We start from the raw sequence: 19,605 nt of genomic DNA, 5'->3' as shown, positions 1-19,605 counted from the left end.
TGCGCAGCACTACCTGTGAACTATCCACTCAATTATACATACGTAATTGATGCAAACTCCGTTCCTTTTGCTCGAATCCCTGGAGTGGGGGATAGGGTAATTCCAAACATGAATCGGAGAATCTTTTTCATAGCAGACGCACACATGGGATTGGGTTCGAGGCACAAAAAGATCAAACAATCTCTGACTGAATTAAAATCAGAGTACTGGTGGCCGGGGATGAGGCTGCAACATCAAATATTTGCAAAAAACTGCCAAGACTGCAGCAGAGATCGCAGTTGTGAACCGGTCCAGCCTGTAGCCCAGATACCCTTTATGGACAGGGTAATGCTGTCTATACGCAAGAATGCGCCCCATAATGCTTAAGACTAAAACTCACTTTAAAAATGTGGCCCCAGCGCTTGGCTGACGCCAAAGCGGTTATAAAAGATTTGCAAGGCTTTATCGGCACATACCAATTGCCATGCTTCATTCTGACCAGGGTCCTGCTTTTAGCTTTCGAGCTTATAAGGAGGCCATGACCAGCATGGGCATTGGATTGCGATTCTCTTGTCCCTTCCATCCTGAGGGTAATGGGGTAGTGGAAAGAAAAAACCGAGACATAAAGCAATCTATAACAGCAAAGGTATTAGGTTCGGGTGATGGGTGGGTCAAACATTTAACAAGTGTCCAACGTAGTCTTAATAACTTGCCAAGAAATTCTCTAAAAGGTTTCAGCCCGTACGAACTATTGTTCGGAACTAGAATGTATGTTCAGGACCTTGATAGTCAGGCTTCAGTGGTAAAAGATGAAAATAAAGACTTTGACATCAAAGATAGTTTGGCTGTTTTACAGGACTTAAATGAAACAAGAAAATCCTTAAGCAACATACAGTTAAAGCAACAGCCATCTACCACTGAAGACACACCACCTGTCCCAGCAAGATCTATCTGGATTCCAAAGATTGGGGATCTGGTCAGAGAAAAAATAGCGGTGAAGAAGGAATTTGGGCCTTCTTACAGAAAAACACTACCTGTCTTAAGTATGAATGGAAAAAGATCAGTATTACTCCCGCCCCTTGCTGGTAAAAAGGAGAACCGAGTTGTATCCATCGACCTGGTGAAACCACAAGCATGTGGCCTATAATAAATAGTAGGCCAAGTGGACTCCCAAGAAATAACAGAATACCCAAATTTGCAACAATCCAAGAGGTTCAAACTGAAAGACTAATCACATTTGATAAACCTGCAGTGCACAAAGAAGGACTATGCAACAATGCCATGGAACTCGTGCCTCTTGGAACTCAAATTGAATCAGTTCATCATGAAACACCAGTCTACAATGATGTGGCATCAGATTGTGCTAATGAAAGGCAAATTGAGAAAACAATTCCAACAATCGACAGAACTGCCGCTGGCTACTTCATCAATTTCGATAACTTTCCTGAAGATCAAAGCGACCCTGAAGTGACGCCAGAAACAAAGACTTTTAAAGAAAAGGCACAGGGTCAGACTGATTTGCATATAGCCATGTCTGAACTGGGGTGGCTGAGTGAACTAAAGAATGGTGATGGATTAAACCCAGATCAGTTGACTGGGAGTGAGTGTTTGATTTGTTCAAACGCTCCGTCCATCATCCCCTTTTGTATCATTTTAAAGAAAAGGCAACAGAACTCTTTCATCAACTCAAGGAAACTTATCTTATTTCTCCATGGTTAGAGTTTTGGTTTGGGCTAGGTGTATTTTTCCTGCTACTTTGGCTCATCATGGTACTTTGTTTGGGAAAATTCGTTGAGGGAAAATACAGTTCAATGGACACAGCAAGTCAGAACATCAACTTAGTTCTGAAACCTCACAAATCATCTCACGCCAAGAAAAGAGAACTATCATCAGTAAATGTCACAGCCATTCCAATACCCGGCGGGGTAGTGTGGGACAAGACTGACTATGAAATACATGGCCCGGTCGAGATCTTGAAATATCCTCACCAGTTTAAGGTTTCATTAAGTGACTTTGTAAAACCAAGTGCATTCTCTGATGATTGGGATTTTGAAAGTATAAATAATATGATGTCGGATTTAGTGTTGTCAGCAAAATTTACAGAACATGATTATTTACAAGGTTCATCTAACTATGAACAAATGTACTGTTTCACTCATTACGCAGACCACTATTTGCATAAATCTGCTCAACCTAGAAATGCTTATAAATATAACCAATGGGAACATTGTGCAACACCGCCCAAAAGCAGTTCAAAAACGTTTTATGAGGAATTCCAATACTTCTCAGGGTTTAACACAAGTAATGCAGAAACATTTTATTATAAACTGTTGGATAAGACAGGGACAAAAACCATGCTGACAAATACTAAATTGATATATTCAGAAGCATTTTATGAAAAAATGATTACATTTGGTTTTGACTTCTGGAAAAACAACATTGAAACAAAAACCATCTGGGGTACAAAAGATTGGCAGGTACAAGGCCATGAAGCATTATTTCGAGCCTACATGATCCCAGAACAAATAATGTTCTTGAATGACACAATTCAACAAACAACCGGTCTTGGCCTAGCTAAGATTAAGGACCTAAACAAACCGTCTATTCCAAAGCCAATACCTGATAATGCTACCACAGATATTGAAATAGACGTATACCAAATTTTACATCAAAACAGAACACATCCTGATTGGAAAAGGTGGTTAATCTGGCCAGAAGACACTAATAACTGTCAAGGTAGATTCCTGAACAAAACACAGGGGTTAAAAATGACCAGACCAGACCCTAGATACTCCCAGAGACAACATCCAGGGATAGTAACAACATACAGTGTAGGGAAACTGTGCCTTGAATGGCTAGAAACATCCACACTGGCAGAAATTAAGCAACACTTCTCTTTACTTAAAGATGGCAACAACAAAAATGTATTTCTTAGTGGTGAAAATTGCAAACTTCCATGGTCACTTGCTGTATGCAAGCATTGTTTCCAAACGGCCCTGGAGACTCCGATTTGGCCTCCTTTGAATATCTCTTCTATACGAATTGATACTTTAAGCAGAATGAAGTCTGTGCTTTTGCAGACAACAGTTCCCATCACGTCATCAAAAGAAACGTACGATCTCCAAGTTGCAAGGACAACATCGGAGATGCATGAACTTTTATCAACAAATTGCCCCGTGCATTTCACAGAAATGCTCAGCCAAATCCTCAATATGTCGGATGCCATTGGTATCTCAAACGTATTTAAGACAATTTTTTCGGGACTGTTAACACCATTCAAAGCAGTTCTGGGCATTATTCCCAATTTTGTCCATTGAGTCTTTGGCGGCCTACCACTACTTTTGGGACTCGTAGCAGGCATTTTATTTTTGACCCTTCTGCTCCAATATGGCAAGCCAAAACACAGACATGACTCCGGCAAGGATGGAAGAAACGATCCTAGCAATGCCCTACCGGGACCGCATAACTAGGGTCCTTGGATTGGCCCGGCTGAGAGATCTGAACATGACCTGGTTTCTTTCATTCAGACCTATATGGCAGACCTGCATCTTACCTGTGCTTCGATGTATGCTATGCGGAGAAGAATGCGTGTTAGACACCTGTCTTGCACTACCATCAGCAGTACCAATGGATATCGATACTTTGCTAAGTCCTGTAACGGCTCATGCATCGTGTTGTCCCCAGCGGCTACCAATCCTGATGACGGCATTCGTTGAGACTCCTGCGCTACGACTAGGTGGCGGCAGTGAAGCAAGAAATGAAAGCAGCATCACCCAGGTACGACCTTCTGTAAGCATTGCTGATCCAGACATCGATGATAGCAATCATTCTCACAACTGCCAGGTTACTGCACTATCAAACCTGGTCGAACTGTCACCTGAATATGTAGACCTATTATTTGAGAGCCTGTCTGATATGACGTTCTCCCCTGAACAGAAACAATGAATTTTGGAAAACAATCCGGCGCACAGCGTTCCCATGAACTCTGAATTCGGCCTTCAGTTTTGATAAAGCGTTTGGAACTCTATTTCCCCATGAAATATTTTTTTGAATCAGACATTTTTCAAAATATTTACCTTTTTTCTGGCACAAATACTTTTGCTTAAAGTAGAACTATTCATAAACAACAGAGCTTCTATTTTTAGTAGATCTAGAGACATCAGCATCTAGCACATTCTACTACATTATATTTATATGTGATGAAATATTCTCGCCCTTCTTTTCTGTATTAAGAGACATTTCATGTGTAATTTTTCGCAAAATCGTTCAACTGATTACATATGAAATAATTTTTGAATGATTACTATGCTTGAAAACGTACAGTACCTATCATCATTTTCATGTATTTCATATACACCATTTCAAATGCAAAAATGTATTTTGGGGTGGGTAGGAATACACATGCATCTTATTGCTTTAGTTTTTAGTAATTTGATGGACATAAATTCGTGGAGTGGGTGTTGTGTTTTATCTAGGACCCCGATCAATATTGTGACCTCATGCCCCTATACGGCTATAATCAATACATATCCCTTTACTAGCATAGTAATTCGAGCCATATTTCAGCAAGTCGCCTCTGCAGTCCATGACAGTCCATGACACAGCAAAAGTCACTTCCTTAGATTCCTAGATAGCACACCAAGTTCTTTCGACATACCAAACCCCAGCAAACTGGGAAAGCCCCGCTTGCTTTGTTTTGATTAGTAATAGAACTCCTGCGAGCACTGTAAGAACGACCAGTTCTTAGTGACATCTTTATTGACGTCTTATGTTCAAAAACTTACGTCAAACTCGGCACCTTTCAGGTATAAATAATACAGACGTTGCCTTAAGCAAATGCGGTGGTGGTGAATACTGGAGCAGATCAGCTGTCCTCTTGCAGAGCCCAGCAGATGCGAGAAGCCCACGGACGCTGCCCTCCTCCTTGACGCGCTGAGAAAGACGCTGTCTTTCCTCCTGCCGAGAAAATCCAGCTCCGGCGTTTCCAGCCTACCCTTGCGGGTAACTGGAATATCGAGTCCTGAGAGGAGATACCAGACCTCCTGCATTCTATTCCAGAGGTACGGTGCTGACTAAACCCTTGTAGAGAATTCTTGAAGCAAACCCTTGGCAAGACCAACTTAAACTGCTACTTACTTACTCCCTCCCTTGTATTAGGCTTAGGTCAGGTACACTGGGGTAGGTGTAGTTAGAAGCACCAGTTGAGGACGTTAGCCAAATGTATATATGAATGTATATATTTTATTCATTTTAACCATCTTATGGCTAAGAAACCATATCCATGCTTTTACAGTATTATTTCGTGATACTCCTTTTACTGTACGCACTTTTTATAATAACAAGTCTTGCAATTGTGGCAATTCATTTCTCTTCCATGAGAAGGAAGACTGTTCAATAAATAATACCTTTTATTAAAAATGCCCGTCTCTCTATTCTCTGCATACTGGTGAAAGTAATTCTGCACAACTGACTGAGTGAAATAGCTGTCTATTGTTTCACATGACTCTAGAGATTGACTCTTATTCTGAGGAGCAAAGTTGTCATGTTAATGCGGTTGTTGGAAAACTGAATCCCTTCTTGTCTGAGCCAAAGAAGCTGATCACTTCCTATTCAGTCAAGAAAGTTTCCAGTGACCTCTGAGCTAGCTGGTACAAACCCAATTAAGTCTAACATAGTCAGTAGAGACCTAGAAGACCGCAGTCCTACGTCTACACTGCTGTTTATGTTATTCCAATGCGCAGGGCCTATAGGGAAAATAGGAACTACACTACAGGAGCACTCGCCATCTTCCAATGTTTAACCGAAAGTAGACATTCCTCACAATTATCCAACAAGGATCTAACCTGCGCATCCAAACTAGACCACCAAATAATGAAGCTTAATTCTCATGCAAGTCTTTGTAACTCCCAAATGGCCTTTATGAGCTATTTTTATAATAGCATTTCTGAGTTCTGCAGGAGGAATAAATGTATCCCCGCGTAACAAAAGGTTATCTTTCACCGATAATTCCTCTGCAACCTGAGCTAGATTCCTTGACTCACAGACAAATTTCAGACTTCAGGCCATTTCCCTGATGAAAATTCAATTGCTTTAGATAAAATGGGATCTTTCACCCCAGCCTCCTTCCACTCCTCCTCCGAAAAAGGCAACCTCCATTCTTCAATGGTATTCACCAACACCACACATTCTACATCATCCTCCAAAACATCTTCCTCATCATCCTTGATCATTCCCATTCTGGACAAACAATCTGCTCGGAAATTCTTTCCGCCAGAAATGTGTCTCAACTCAAAAATATATTCCTGAAGCTTGGATACTAAACTAGTTATTCTCGGAGAAAGATTATTATTTCCAGTAACTCTACTAAAAATAAAATAAAGAGGCTTATGGTCAGACAAGATTATGAATTTTCGGCCCCAAATATACATCTAAACCTTTGTGCAGCCCAAACACGGGCTAAAGTTTCTCGTTCTATAGTACTATAGTGTTTTACAAACTGCTTCAGAGCCCTGGGAGCAAATGCAACTGTTTGTTCCCTACCATTAACTTCCTGAGTCAGAACTGCCCCCAACCCATTCATGCTCGCATCCACAGAAATGGTGGAAACACAGTCATCACGGAATGCGTGAAGAGTTTGAGCTGAAAAAATTAGTTTTTACTTTAAAAAAAGTTGTTTCCAGCTCATCGGACCACAAAAACTTCTGCCCTTTGAGTAATGCTCGCAGAGGTTCGACAATCTGCGCATAGTTAACCACAAACCTAGCATAATATTCTGCTAGTCCGAGAAAGGAACGTAAAGAGTCTTTGTCTGATGGCGCCTTTGCGTCTTTTAAAGCTCTGACAACTGAAAATTTCGGTCTGATACCAGAAGCCGATATGGTGTGGCCTAGATATTCTAACTCATTTACCCCAAACTTACATTTGTCTTCCCTCACCATCATTCCCAGTGATCCTAGCAAAGAAAGAACCTTCCTCAGTAAAATATTATGTTCATCCAAACTCTTTGAAAAGATTAAAATCTCGTCCAAATATGCCTGCACACCAATCAAATCTTTGAATAAAGTGTCCATAAGTCTCTGAAAGACGCTGGCCGACGATGCCAACCCAAAAGGAAGCCTCAAAAATTTAAAAACCCCAAATGGGGTGACAAAAGTAGTCAGCTCCTGGGAGTCTTTAAACAAAGGGACCTGGTGGTAGGCGGCTCTCAAATCAATTAATGAAAACCATTTTGCCCCTCTTAAATTAGCTAACAATTCCTGAATTTTGGGGAGCGGATGACAGTCCACCGTAATATTTTTATTCAAACCTCTGAGGTCAGCACACAACCTGATCTCATTATTCTTTTTGCGAGCAACCACAATGGGGGCGACCCATTGTGAAGAGACTGTTGGTTGAATAATCCCTTGAGAACACAGATCCTCTAGCATTTTTTTTAAGTTCTCCCCTCACACTTAATGGTACAGCTCGCACCTTATGTACAACTGGGGAGGCCTCTGGTAGTAATTTAATCATATGTTCTGCACCTTTTACCAGGCCCACCTTGTCACAAAACACATGTTTAAACTCTTTTAAAAGCTCAACACGATCAATTTTTGCTTCTTCAATACAACAAATAGGCAAATCTCTGACTTTTATAGGATTGTCATCTCCCGGTACGAAATACAAACCCATTCTCGCCAGATCCTTGCAGCCCACAATGTTTTTGCCTTTGATTGCAACATATATTTTAGTACATATGGACCTTTCTAACAACTCTAAATTGCCCATGAAGAATCCCAGCTTGTCAATGTCTCTCTCTCCAAATGCTTTGGGATTCACATCCGTTTCCAAAAGAAGAGTTTCTTTTCCCCACTTTTCATAAAATGTGGAACCACGCAGAATGCTGATAGGCGAGCCCGAGTCCGCCATAACTTGCAATTGGACCCCATTGATGGTTGAAGAACATAAAGGACCTTTAATTTCCTCCTCACCTGTGTCCAAAGTCAACAACAAATTGTCCATAGATTCTGAACAATTTTCCAGCTCAACGTTGTTCACTTTTATACTTTTCTTCTGAAACCTGCAAACTTTTTGGAAATGACCAATCTTTTTACAAACAGAAAAACGTTTATTCAAAGCTGGGCACCCTTTAAAATTACCCACATGGAACTTTGAACTACACCTGTAACAAAAATATTGACCTTTATGCTGGGAAAACTTAGATAACTTGTCTTTGGAACTTATAGCGTATAAACCCTCTTCATCATACTCGTCAGTGACTAAGTTTACCTTCGGAGTTACATCTACCATCATAGCTTTGGTTGAAATGACTGACCTCTCAATGCTTAGGGCCAAATCAATCACCTCAGATAGTGTAGGATTCTTGCAACTAAGAATTTGGTCTTTAATTTTTGATGAAGCGCAATTAAACACAAGTTGATCTCTAATATAATTATCTAAAAGAGGATCAAACTCGCAAGAAATTGCCAACACCCTTAAAGCTGCAACATATTCCTCTACTTTTTAATCTTCCTTCTGTTTACGCTTATAAAAATTATGTCTTTCCAACATAATATTAGGAGATTCTTCAAATTGTTTTTTGAGTCTGGCAATACCCTCAGAAAAAACATTCCATTGTCTGTCTCCTGATTGCCCAGAAGGCGGAGGTATTGGTGTTAAACTATTGAAAATTCGTTGAGCATAGCTAACAAAGCGAATTTACACGGAGGTGAATACTCAGTAGCGTCAATAGCTACTAGATGATTTTGGAATAAACCAAACCATTCTGACCAAGGCATGACGGGCTTACCAGGTTTATCTAAAAATGGGGGTGGTTGTGTAATGTCTTTAGCTGAAGCCATTTTGGGATAGTATGAAACAATCTGCCTATAAATAAACTATTATGCCTATACCTTTAGAAGAAACAACACCTCCAAAAAAAAAAAAAAAAATTGGACTTCGAGTCCGATCTTCACAGAGTTTGATAACAGTTTAAAATGATATAGGAATAGTCTCACGTCTTTAGTTCAAAACATTGAAAGGCAAATATAGATGAGCGTCCAATTCAAATCCCAAAATCGTGAGGAAGTCGAGGAAAATGCTCCGATATTTCACAAAACTATTGTCCGAAAAACAAAATGGTGACACACTGTTCACGTACTGCAGGGTGGTTCACAGCACGTTTGAGCGCTGTAGAGCTGCTGCCGTAGAGCTGCACGTCACAGCGAAACGTAGAACGCTGAACGGCACTGAAGAGTCCAGAACGACTCCAAGCAGCATTGCACTCTAACACCGCTCCCAGGTTCCTGAACGTTAGGAAAGCTATGACACGCTGGAAATTCCGGTGAGGGCCCTGTATTTTTTTAACTTCCCAGCCAACAGATGCCAAACGAAAGTTAATCCACGATGATCCACCAATCCACAAACAAATGAAGTAGACTTCACAAACAATGCAGATCAAGAGTACACAAGTTCCAATCTTAAAATAGATTCTGTAGACAATTCTTCACAATTCTTCCCAGACAGTTAAAAATCAAATATATGACCAAACTCAACCTTATCCTACCGCAATTCGACGCGTTTCAATTCTCATCCTTTGAAACTATGTCGATGTAGGCGTAGTGAGTTTCGTGGTCAATTAATGACTTCTGAAGCATTGCAAATCCAATCTTTGTCTCAATTCCACATAGCAAAAAAAAACTCTTTGCGTGGGTCGGTGAGTGAATTAAAAGAATCCCGATCGTCGCCAATATGTAATGAGTCGAATAGACATTACATATGAAATTATGAAGATTTATTCCAAGAAGTAATTCACCCACAGTAGGAGCGTCTAGCCGGTCCGGAGTCCATTCAGTAACTGACACCAGTGAATGCACCACAAGACCCAGAACACTCATATACAGTCAAAACACAACATCGGTGAAACAATCATTGAAATAACTCATTCCCCTGAATCCACCACTTTGAACTTTCCCCTTTAGAGACTGATTTATTGCTATTTTAATTGCTTTTATTTGTGATGATCACTTGATAGGCGTGCATACTGCAATTTTGCACACTGCAAGTATTGAATTAGATTTCCTTTTGATCCTGCCACGTGTCGCTTTGGCCCACTTACTTAAGGTCGTGGTGATATAGTACCTTTTACCATGATGTCGGAAGCGCAAACTACAAAAAAACCCACAAAGCTGTTGCTGATCCCTCGTGCTCTACCATTGATTTCTACCTTGTGAGGGCGATTAGCGCTATTAACGTTGAAATAGATAGGGCAGAAAGTCGCCTCTCACTAGGTGTAGGCACAGTGGTTGAAGAAACTACACCATTGGAAGTTGAGTCTACCCCAAGTAGCGTGCAAGATATTGTCCCCATTGTGAATAGAGCGACATTGGATCCCGACCCAGATTTCCCTGTATCTTCCGAAGTACCACGATTGCACTCACCTAGTGTTTCACCTACACCAAAAAGGAAAAGGAGCTGCAGAAAAAGTCAAGTAAAAGCAGGGACCACTAGTAAAGCCAAGAGTCCAACCACCAAATATTTCCACTATGGTATTAGATAAATCCCCTAGTATAGGACCTATGACCGATGCGCAAGTTAACCACATCGTAGTCCTCTTAACCCTAAAACTAGAAGCTTTTACCAAACCACCAAACGACAAAATAGATCAACTTAATGGAGAAGTTACAAAACTTAGCAGTCTTACAAAAAGTATTACTGAATGCCCAAGGGAGAATGCGAATGGCCCACAGGGTGGCCCACTCCAACACCAAAAAACAGAAACGACTGCTAACACATCAACTAGAGCCATACCCACCACCGATAGGAACACAAGGGACCAGGGGAGCAAGGTACCAACTCTCACGCTCCCCAAACCGGGGCTAACACAACACCATTGGGCCCTAGACAGACAGTAACAACGAGTAACAATCTCCGCCAAATTAGAGGGGATAGGACTGTAAAGGCAGAGAAGACCCAGGCCCCTAAAAATCTAAGAGAGAAGGAGGGCCTAGAGGGAAGAATCGGCATGACAATTAATCAACCCCCTGTATGCTGCCCATATGTGGCAGTTTTGGTGAATGCATCCCAACTTGAGCCCGGCCAAAAGGAGACTCATTTTATTTTGAAAAATAAGTTGGTGCACTGGTTAAATCAAAATTGTGGTTACCCTGTGGACCATGAAGACCAGATACTCTTGACCAGAAGAGTAAACTGGATTGGACCCTTAAGGAAAACACTGCAAGGCGACTGCGTAATTATTAATTTTAGGAACCCCAACTGGGCTAGAACTTCCCTGGACAGAGCAGCTGCCTTACCACAAAACGATTTTAAAGTATCACTTTTTCCTCTAGGCTTCTTCTACAGACACTTAAGTCCTTCAGTCAATATGGGAGCTGACTAGGAGCCACACAGAACTAAATTAGCAGTGTTACCCCTGCCACATTACGCATTACCTACATCCAACAGATTTCACCCACTAACCACACTCAATGAAAACAATTGAGAGAGTACTGCCCATCTACCCGTTGGGAAGGTGGGACCCGTAGGTATCGGGCAGACGGGTGCAGGGTCATAAGTAGATAGTGTACTCAATACAGATGGGGATATAAGTCTGCCTGCTCCAAACCTATCAAATATGGTGCCAGGGGTCAACCCAGATGGAAAATTAGGACAATCGAGGGAAGAGGCCATTACCTCACCCACATTGGACCCTCTAATTAGCGAGGTTGAGGGCAGCATGTGTATAAATGTTCAACTTATTGACAGTATAGGAAGCCCCTCGGTCAGCGGCTATACCATCATCACCTGGAATATAGCCGGACTGGCTAGTAAAAAGGATAAGTTAGTCTGGGTGGATATTATCAATAAACATTATATAATCAGTTTACAAGAAACCTGGAGTACTGATCATGCTTATTTTGAAGGGTTTACATATGATTTACCAGCGTCACTCTCCATGGTTGGCAGAGAGAAGGGCGGGCTGTTGATCATTTTGTCAAATAAATTGCCCTTAGTAGTTAAAAGGGCTATCAATGTAGGGCTCCACTCACAGTTATTCCGGCTGCATGACAAAGAAGGAGGGGATGTTTTACTGATTAATTTCTACAATAACATATTTGATTCTACTCGCCCCAATGTAGTTATCGAACTAGAGATGGAAGTAGATAAGGTGGTTAAAGAAGTAAATACTAACTTCGATACTGTATGGGTCGGAGAAATTAACATCCCTATTTGTACTATGTCCATGCCTAAAGTATATGGGCTTAGGAGCGACGAAGGTGATGACTGTGTACATTTCCCACACAACACTTATGGGGATACCTTAAGCACTGCTTTGGCTAAATACGACCTTGATATAATGCAATGTGCACGGGATGGGGGGGGGGGGGGGGGAGATACCAACATTCACTGAAAGACATGCTAATAGCATAACTAATCATGGATGGGTATCCGCTAATATTGTACGACTATGTTCTACCCCGTAGTTTGACGAACTGTTATTTAGTGACCACAATTGTATTATCATGCCAATAGCTGTGTGTGGCAATAGATCTATAGTACATCAAACTGCCACATGTAGACCCCACGGTAATAGAATCAGATGGAAAGGTATTAAACCTGTTAAGTTAAAAAAAAAAAAATGTTTTAGATTGTGGTAATGAGATACATGGCTGTTTAGAAACTGAAGCTGAACCAGCCTTGATACTAACTAATTTGTGCAAAATAAGCGCTACAAATGACAAGTTACTAACTGCACCACTGAGCAGGAAACATATTCAGAGTAGGGGCTGGTTCAACCTTTCCTGTACCGCCTCACTGAACCAGTTGAAACTGGCACTCTGCAGCAGTCCCAGGGATTAAGTGCTAGTTAATAAACTAAGATTAGAATATAAATTAACCCTAAAACAAAGGAAGAAGGAACTCCAAGAGGAGGCTTGGGATAAACTTGCGTAGCTGCAGATTCATCTAATAAGAAGTTGTTTTGGGAACTGTTAATTCGTCATTCTTAAGAAATTACTCTTACCCTGAATTTTTGTGTCATTTTTGCAGTGAGGAGTGGGTGGCATATTTCTCCAGCATTTTTAACCCATGTGATAACAATATGGAGGATTCTACAAACCCAGTATATGGACCGCTTTCCCCCTAAATATCACCCTTGAGGTCGAGCAAGGAATTAGATGCAGCAAAGGAGGAAAAGCCCCGGAACCGGATGGTGTACCCATAGATATTTATAAAACTGAGCCGGATCTCTGGGGCCCAATACTTACTAGAGTTGTTAATGCCGTAGTGACTGAGGGAGCTCCCACCACTTGGGGCAAATCGGTTATTATCCCCATTTATAAAAAGGGAAACAAATCCGTAGCAAAGAACTATATACCAATTTTTTTTATTAGACTTATCATTAAAGGGGATGAGCAGGGTCTTATTAGTAAGATTGGAAGAGTGGGTTGAGGACAATGGGATACTGACTCAGGCCCAATACGGTTTTAGAAAGGCGTTGGGTACGTTAGAACAGTTAATTAATTTGGAGCTTTTATGCAACAAATCTGTTATTAGACATTGCAAAGATGACTCATATGTGATACACAGCCTTCTACCTACAATCACAAGGGCCGGCGGCTACCAACAGTGCTATCAAAGGCATACCAGAGGCGCTGTAGTCGGGCCAACATCTCGGAGGAAGACGTCAAGTCGAATCAAGGCTATGCACACTATGTGGCCTGTATCGTCAGAATCAGCGTGGCCCAGAATAAGAGTCAACTAGAGGTGAAAACAACAATAATAAGAAAAAAGAAACCACCTCCCACCCGCTCCCATAACTAGAAGCCAAAGGAAAAGAAAGGGGACTCTGCATCCAGGTGACAGGGGCTATAGAGGAGCCGAGCTCCGGTATCCCACTCACTCCCCTTTACGTGATTGTAGTGGTCTGTACAGTTGATGGGGAAGGTATCAAGTGCAGGACCTGCAAAAGTTTGGGGCAGGTGACCTCCTGGAGATCCTTCGACAGCAAGGCGATAAAAGGCGCCTAGAGTTCAGAGTATTTCTCGCGCTTCTGAGTCTGAAACAGGGAGAGCCGTTCCATTGCCAAGGTCATCCACAGCCTATGTAACCATGTAGAGTGTTCTGGTACCGTTGTGGTGCCCCAGTGTAGTAGGATCGCCTGGCGTGCTGCTAGGAGAGCCAATGACATTTGTCTGCCGCGCAGTAACCGCAGAGGAAAGGTAAGGGGATTGGAGAGCTCTAAAAGGGTATAAGCTGGGAAGCGAGGTATCTCTATATCAAATGCCACATCAATATCATTGAGAACCAAATACCAAAATCGCTCTAGTCACGGGCAGTGCCAGAGGAGGTGCGCTAGCATTCCTCAGTGTGATTTTTGTTCGATTGGTGAATTCTAGGGGGATGAGATACCAAAGTTGCGACTTTAAATGCCAATTCTGTCCCAGCTGTATTGTATGCTGTGTGGTGAGCTCTATAATGTAGGTTATCCCATTCCTTGTCTGTGAGAGCCCTGCCCAATTCTGCCTCCCACCTCAGTTGACCGCGAGTGCGAGTCCCTCTCTGACCTGGAGTGAGGAGCAAGTAAAGTTCCGTATGAGGTGTATCATCATCTTTCTTTGCTACACATTGTTCGAAAGGAGTAAGCTTGCGTGAGGCCTGCGAGGAGGTCAAGATCAGAGCGCAGGCGGCTAAACGGAATGATGCCCTGAAGATCGAAAAGGTGGCCCAATCTCTTACAGCCCGCTTCTCTCCACCTCGATGCGATTGCGGATTTCTCACCAGGAGGAAATTCCGGGTTATCTACTAAGGGCGTCATAGGGGAGGGAAATGTTGTGAGGTCTTTCGCGATTGCTACTTCATCCCACACCTTCAGGGTGGCCGCAGTAACTGGGGATCTATAAAGGCCCCGAGAGCGGAAGTGACGGGGAAGCCAAAGATCTTGCCAGATGTTCGCGCCAGCTACCGCTTGGTCCATGAAGGTCCAGTGCTTCTCTGACATTGGCGGTCCCATTCCAGCACATAGCGCAGATGTGCCGCCTGCAAATATCTATGAATGAGAGGTAACCGTAACCCTCCCTGGAGAGTTGCGCCAAGAAAAGGTGCGCCTTCTTCTTGCCCCAGATGAAATTATTTAAAGCCAGCTGTAGGGTTCGCACCGTACCAGGCGGCGGGGTTAATTGGAGGGTCTGGAATAAGTACAAAATATGAGTCATCTTGACCTCTACAATGCGACTGAACCACGATGGTGTGTGTTTAGCCCACCCGTCCAGGGCTTTTCGCGTCTGTGCCACTAGTGCTGTATAGTTCACTTCCAGCGTGCATGGAATCGAGGAAGTTAGGAGGATGCCCAGATATGGTACTGGATCATTTGACCGGTGCAAAGGGAGAGATCGTTGGAGTGCCTTCATCTGTGTCTGTTGTAGGGACAGGTTAAGTACCTGGGATTTGGTGAGATTTACTTTAAAGCTCGAAATTCGGCCGAAAGCCTCGAGTCCATCCACCAGTGCAGGAAGTGAATTAAGTGGCTGCGCGAGGGAGAAGATGATATCAACAGCATATAAGCTTACCTCGTGGAATTTAGAGCTTTGAATCGAAAAATACACATGTGCTAAGCAAGGGTGCCTCTTTTTATGCTTCGCTGATCTTAGCAGCAGCTTTGACCTAGTGAACCACGTTATACTCTGGCCTGTCCTACTCAAACTTGGTGCCCCAGAGCCCATCCTTCACTTTTCAGCCAGGCTATATGAGAAATTATCGACTAGAGTACGGTTTGGCCAGAGGTGCGAAATGTACCCCTAATTTTAAAGTAAACGTAGCATCCGCCAAGGCTGCGTCTTAGCACCATTGCTTTTTACTCTAGTGATTAATGAAGTAGACGCAGCTCTTAAATTGGTCCAGGCGGACACCCCCCCCCCCCCCCCAAGCCGAGGGCCAGGATGTACCGGTTCTGCTTTATGCAGATGACGCCGTACTCTTATCGAGAACACCGTAGGCCTTCAGCGGTTAATCAACAGGTTCACAGTTTTTATTAATGAGGAAGCTTCTGATTAACAAGGCCAAAATATACACTATGGTCTGCGGTCCGAAACCCAGGATTTTTAAATCCTTTTTTATAGACTGGCAAAAAGTGCAAACCGTAGACAACTTCTGTTACTTGGAGATATCTTTAACTGGTGACGGTAAATGGACACAGGAAATGTCTAACGTCCGGGCTAAGTTGTCAAAAAGTGTGCATGGGATCTTCAGGTTCGCTTCTAAACTAGGGGATCGCCGAATTAAAGACATGACACAGATTTACAAAACTAGATGCACCTCTCTTGCATTATATGGCGCAGGCGTATGCGGATCATTCCAGCGAAGAACTGCAAATAGAGGAAAATTATTTTCTTTAAAAAGTTTCTATGTCTGCCTGCTTCAGCATCCTCAGAACCAATACACTGTGAAGTGGGGTTTAATTACCTGTCAGACTTGATTGCGCTCAGACCGTTACTACTTTGGAGATCAATATGGTCAAAAGAGCAACAACATTCAATAAATCCATCATTAAGGACTGCCTGCAACTGGATAACTGCCTTAAGATCACCTGGCTCAAATACATAATTAATGCTTACAATGACCTATATAAACTTATGATCTTGGAAAATCCTAATAAAGTAACAGGGCTGTCCAAACAGGAGATAAACAAGACTTTTCTGTTCCATAAGGAGTGTAGACTGAGATCTGCAGGGAAGCCAATAACATACCAGTTTTATCAGACCTACATAGATTTTGATGGTTTTCAAACCTATTTGTCACTGGTTACGAGACACTCACATCGCTTTGTTTTAACAAGAATGAGACTAGGCCTTGTCCATCATTTAGTAGCGTTTCCTAGTATGAAACGGCAACCAGTCTCCCCTTGTCCTTGCAATGGGCATACCAAACAAAGCACCTTGCACTTTCTCCTTTTATTTAATTTGTATCTGCATTTCCAAATTGCTTATTTAAAACTTCTTTTTAAAAAATATCACGTCATAACCACCAATGCTGCTATGAGTCTACTGTTTACACTAAGAGAGCAAGAGATTTGTTTTCATGCTGCAACATTTATTTTAAGATCAATCCATGCAAGGAAAAGTATGGTGTTTTAATGTTTTATGAATTGTGATGACATTTTTCTGTCTTTTATGAAGCTGTAACTGGATCTTACCATTTGTGTATGTACTTGTGCTTTTATGGTTGCTACACTTTAACCAAATAAAGCTTATTGAATCGAATCGATATATAAAGACAAAAATGGTGCAAAGAGTCCAGGTAGTCCCTTACTAGTGGACAGGGGCATGCTCTAGCAATACCCAGGCGCTCTTCCAGGGGGTAGTGTGTTTGAGCAGCCTTCGGCTTATCAGAGAGGAGTGTTAGAGATCTGCAAAAAACACACTGTCAATAAATGAAGCACATAACTCAATAAGGAGATCCACACCAATTTATAAAAATAACAGATACGAAAACAAGTTACTTACCTGTAATTGTAGTTCTCCAGTATTGGAAGCTTTCATAGATTCACATACCGGAATCATTTCCTAGTCATTAAGACAGGAGTCTCTGGTACATAAAAAAGCAATGGTTAGCAGTATAGCTAACTGAAAAAAGGCCTAGGCCCATTTCCCTTTGGCAACCCATAACCTTTGTTATGTAAAAAAGGACCAAACTTTCCCCTTAGCCAATCAGAGCCACTCACCCTCTAGAACCCTCATGAGAGAACCTTTTGCCCCTCAGATTTTCGGGCACTTGTGCTATAATATTTTTCGTGCCAACTCAGAGGTGAGCCTCTCAGGGGAGGAGGGTGGGCGTATGTGAATCTGTGAAAGCTTCCAATACTGGAGAACTACAGTTACAGGTAAGTAACTTGTTTTCTTACTCCAGTATTGGAGCTTTCATAGATTCACATACCTGAATCAGAATAGCGAGCAGTAAATTATAGCACATTTTGTTTTTGTCACCTTCCTTTCACCAATACGCAACCCATGATACTTGCACATTGTAGTAATCGTTTAAATATATACATAGACATACCATCAACAATAAAATGTGCTTTTCTTACCAAACAAAGGAAGGAGGGATGAGAAAGAGGCTCACTGTTATTGGAAAAGGTTCTGCAGTACTGCTTGTCCCACTGCTACATCGCTTCTTGCATGAGCATCTATGCAGTAATGCCTGGTGAAAGTATGCGTACTCCTCCAGGTGGCTGCTCTGCAGATGTCCTGAATGGAGACGCCTGAAAATAGAGCTGTTGAGGTTGATACCGCTCTTGTGGAATGCGCATGAACACGTGCTGTCAATGGCTTTCCCGCTGCTTGATGACCGAATTGAATGGCACTTGAGATCCATCGTGCCATTTCCCGTTTTGATAATGGGAAACCCTTCCTGGGGTCACCAAAAGCCACAAACATTTGTGTAGGTTTTCTAAAAGGTCTTGTCCTTTGCAAATAAAACTTTCGGCGACGCAGGACATCAATAGTGTGGAGAGCCCTTTCCGCCGCCGTCGATGGTTGAGGAAAGAATCTTTTTAGGATTAAGGGCTCATTTAAATGGAAGTCCGTTGGTACTTTCGGGATGAATCTTGGATTAATTCTGAGGACTAATCTGTCTTCTCTGAATTGGAGAAAAGGCTCTTGCGTCGTAAGGGCTTGTATTTCTCCCACCCTTCTGGCTGATGTTAGAGCTATTAATAGAACCACCTTCCAGGATAGGAATTTCAGATCAGCTTTGTGTATTGGCTCAAATGGTGGTTTCATCAGTTGTGATAAGACAATGTTCAGTAGCCATAAAGGTGGTGGAGGCCTGATGGGTGGGTAAGCGCGAAACAACTCCTTCATGAATGGTTTCACAATTCTTTCAGACCACAGAGAAGGACGTGCTGAATTTCTCCTGTTTATTGAAATCGCAGCCAAATGCACTTTAATAGAGGCATGGGATAATCCAGATTTTGCCAGCTTCAGTAAATATGGGATGATCTGATGCGCCTCTGCCCGCAGAGGGTGCAAGCCATTCTCCTCACACCAGAAGCAGAATCTTTTCCATTTCATCCTGTATGTCCCATCAGTGCTTTCTGCTCTTGCCTTCGCCAGGATTTCTCTGCATTCTGCTGGAATTTTCAAGTGATGAAATTCTCCGTAGTCAGGAGCCAGGCCGCTAATTGCAATGATGTCGGGTCTGGATGCCGCACTTGTCCCTTCTCCATAGTCAGTAGTGCTGGTATTGGCCGAAGACGTATTGGCTCGGTCTCTGATAAAAGGAGCAGCTCTGTGAACCAATAATGCCTGGGCAACCAAGGGGCTATCAGTATTATCCTGCACGGTTCTTTCTTCATTTTTGTGAGCACTAGTGGCAGGAGGGGAATCGGCGGAAAGGCGTAGGCAAAGACGCCTGACCATGCCATCGAAAACTCATTCCCCATGATCCTCTTTGGTGATGCCAGCTTGCAAAGAATCAAGATTAGAACTAAGGGGGGACAACACTTGTGCCCTTACTGCTGCACTGCGAAAGTGAGGAATCTTCCTCTTACAATGAACCATATTTGAACCAGGTACACCAAAGTAATCCATAGTAATCCAATTTCAGTTTGCGAAAATGATAATTCATGTACTCCATTCTTTTCGTTTTAAATCA

This window comes from Lissotriton vulgaris, chromosome 3_1, assembly GCF_964263255.1.
Source record: "Lissotriton vulgaris chromosome 3_1, aLisVul1.2, whole genome shotgun sequence".
NCBI classification, from domain to species: Eukaryota; Metazoa; Chordata; class Amphibia; order Caudata; family Salamandridae; genus Lissotriton; species Lissotriton vulgaris.
This window is presented reverse-complemented; position numbering follows the sequence as displayed.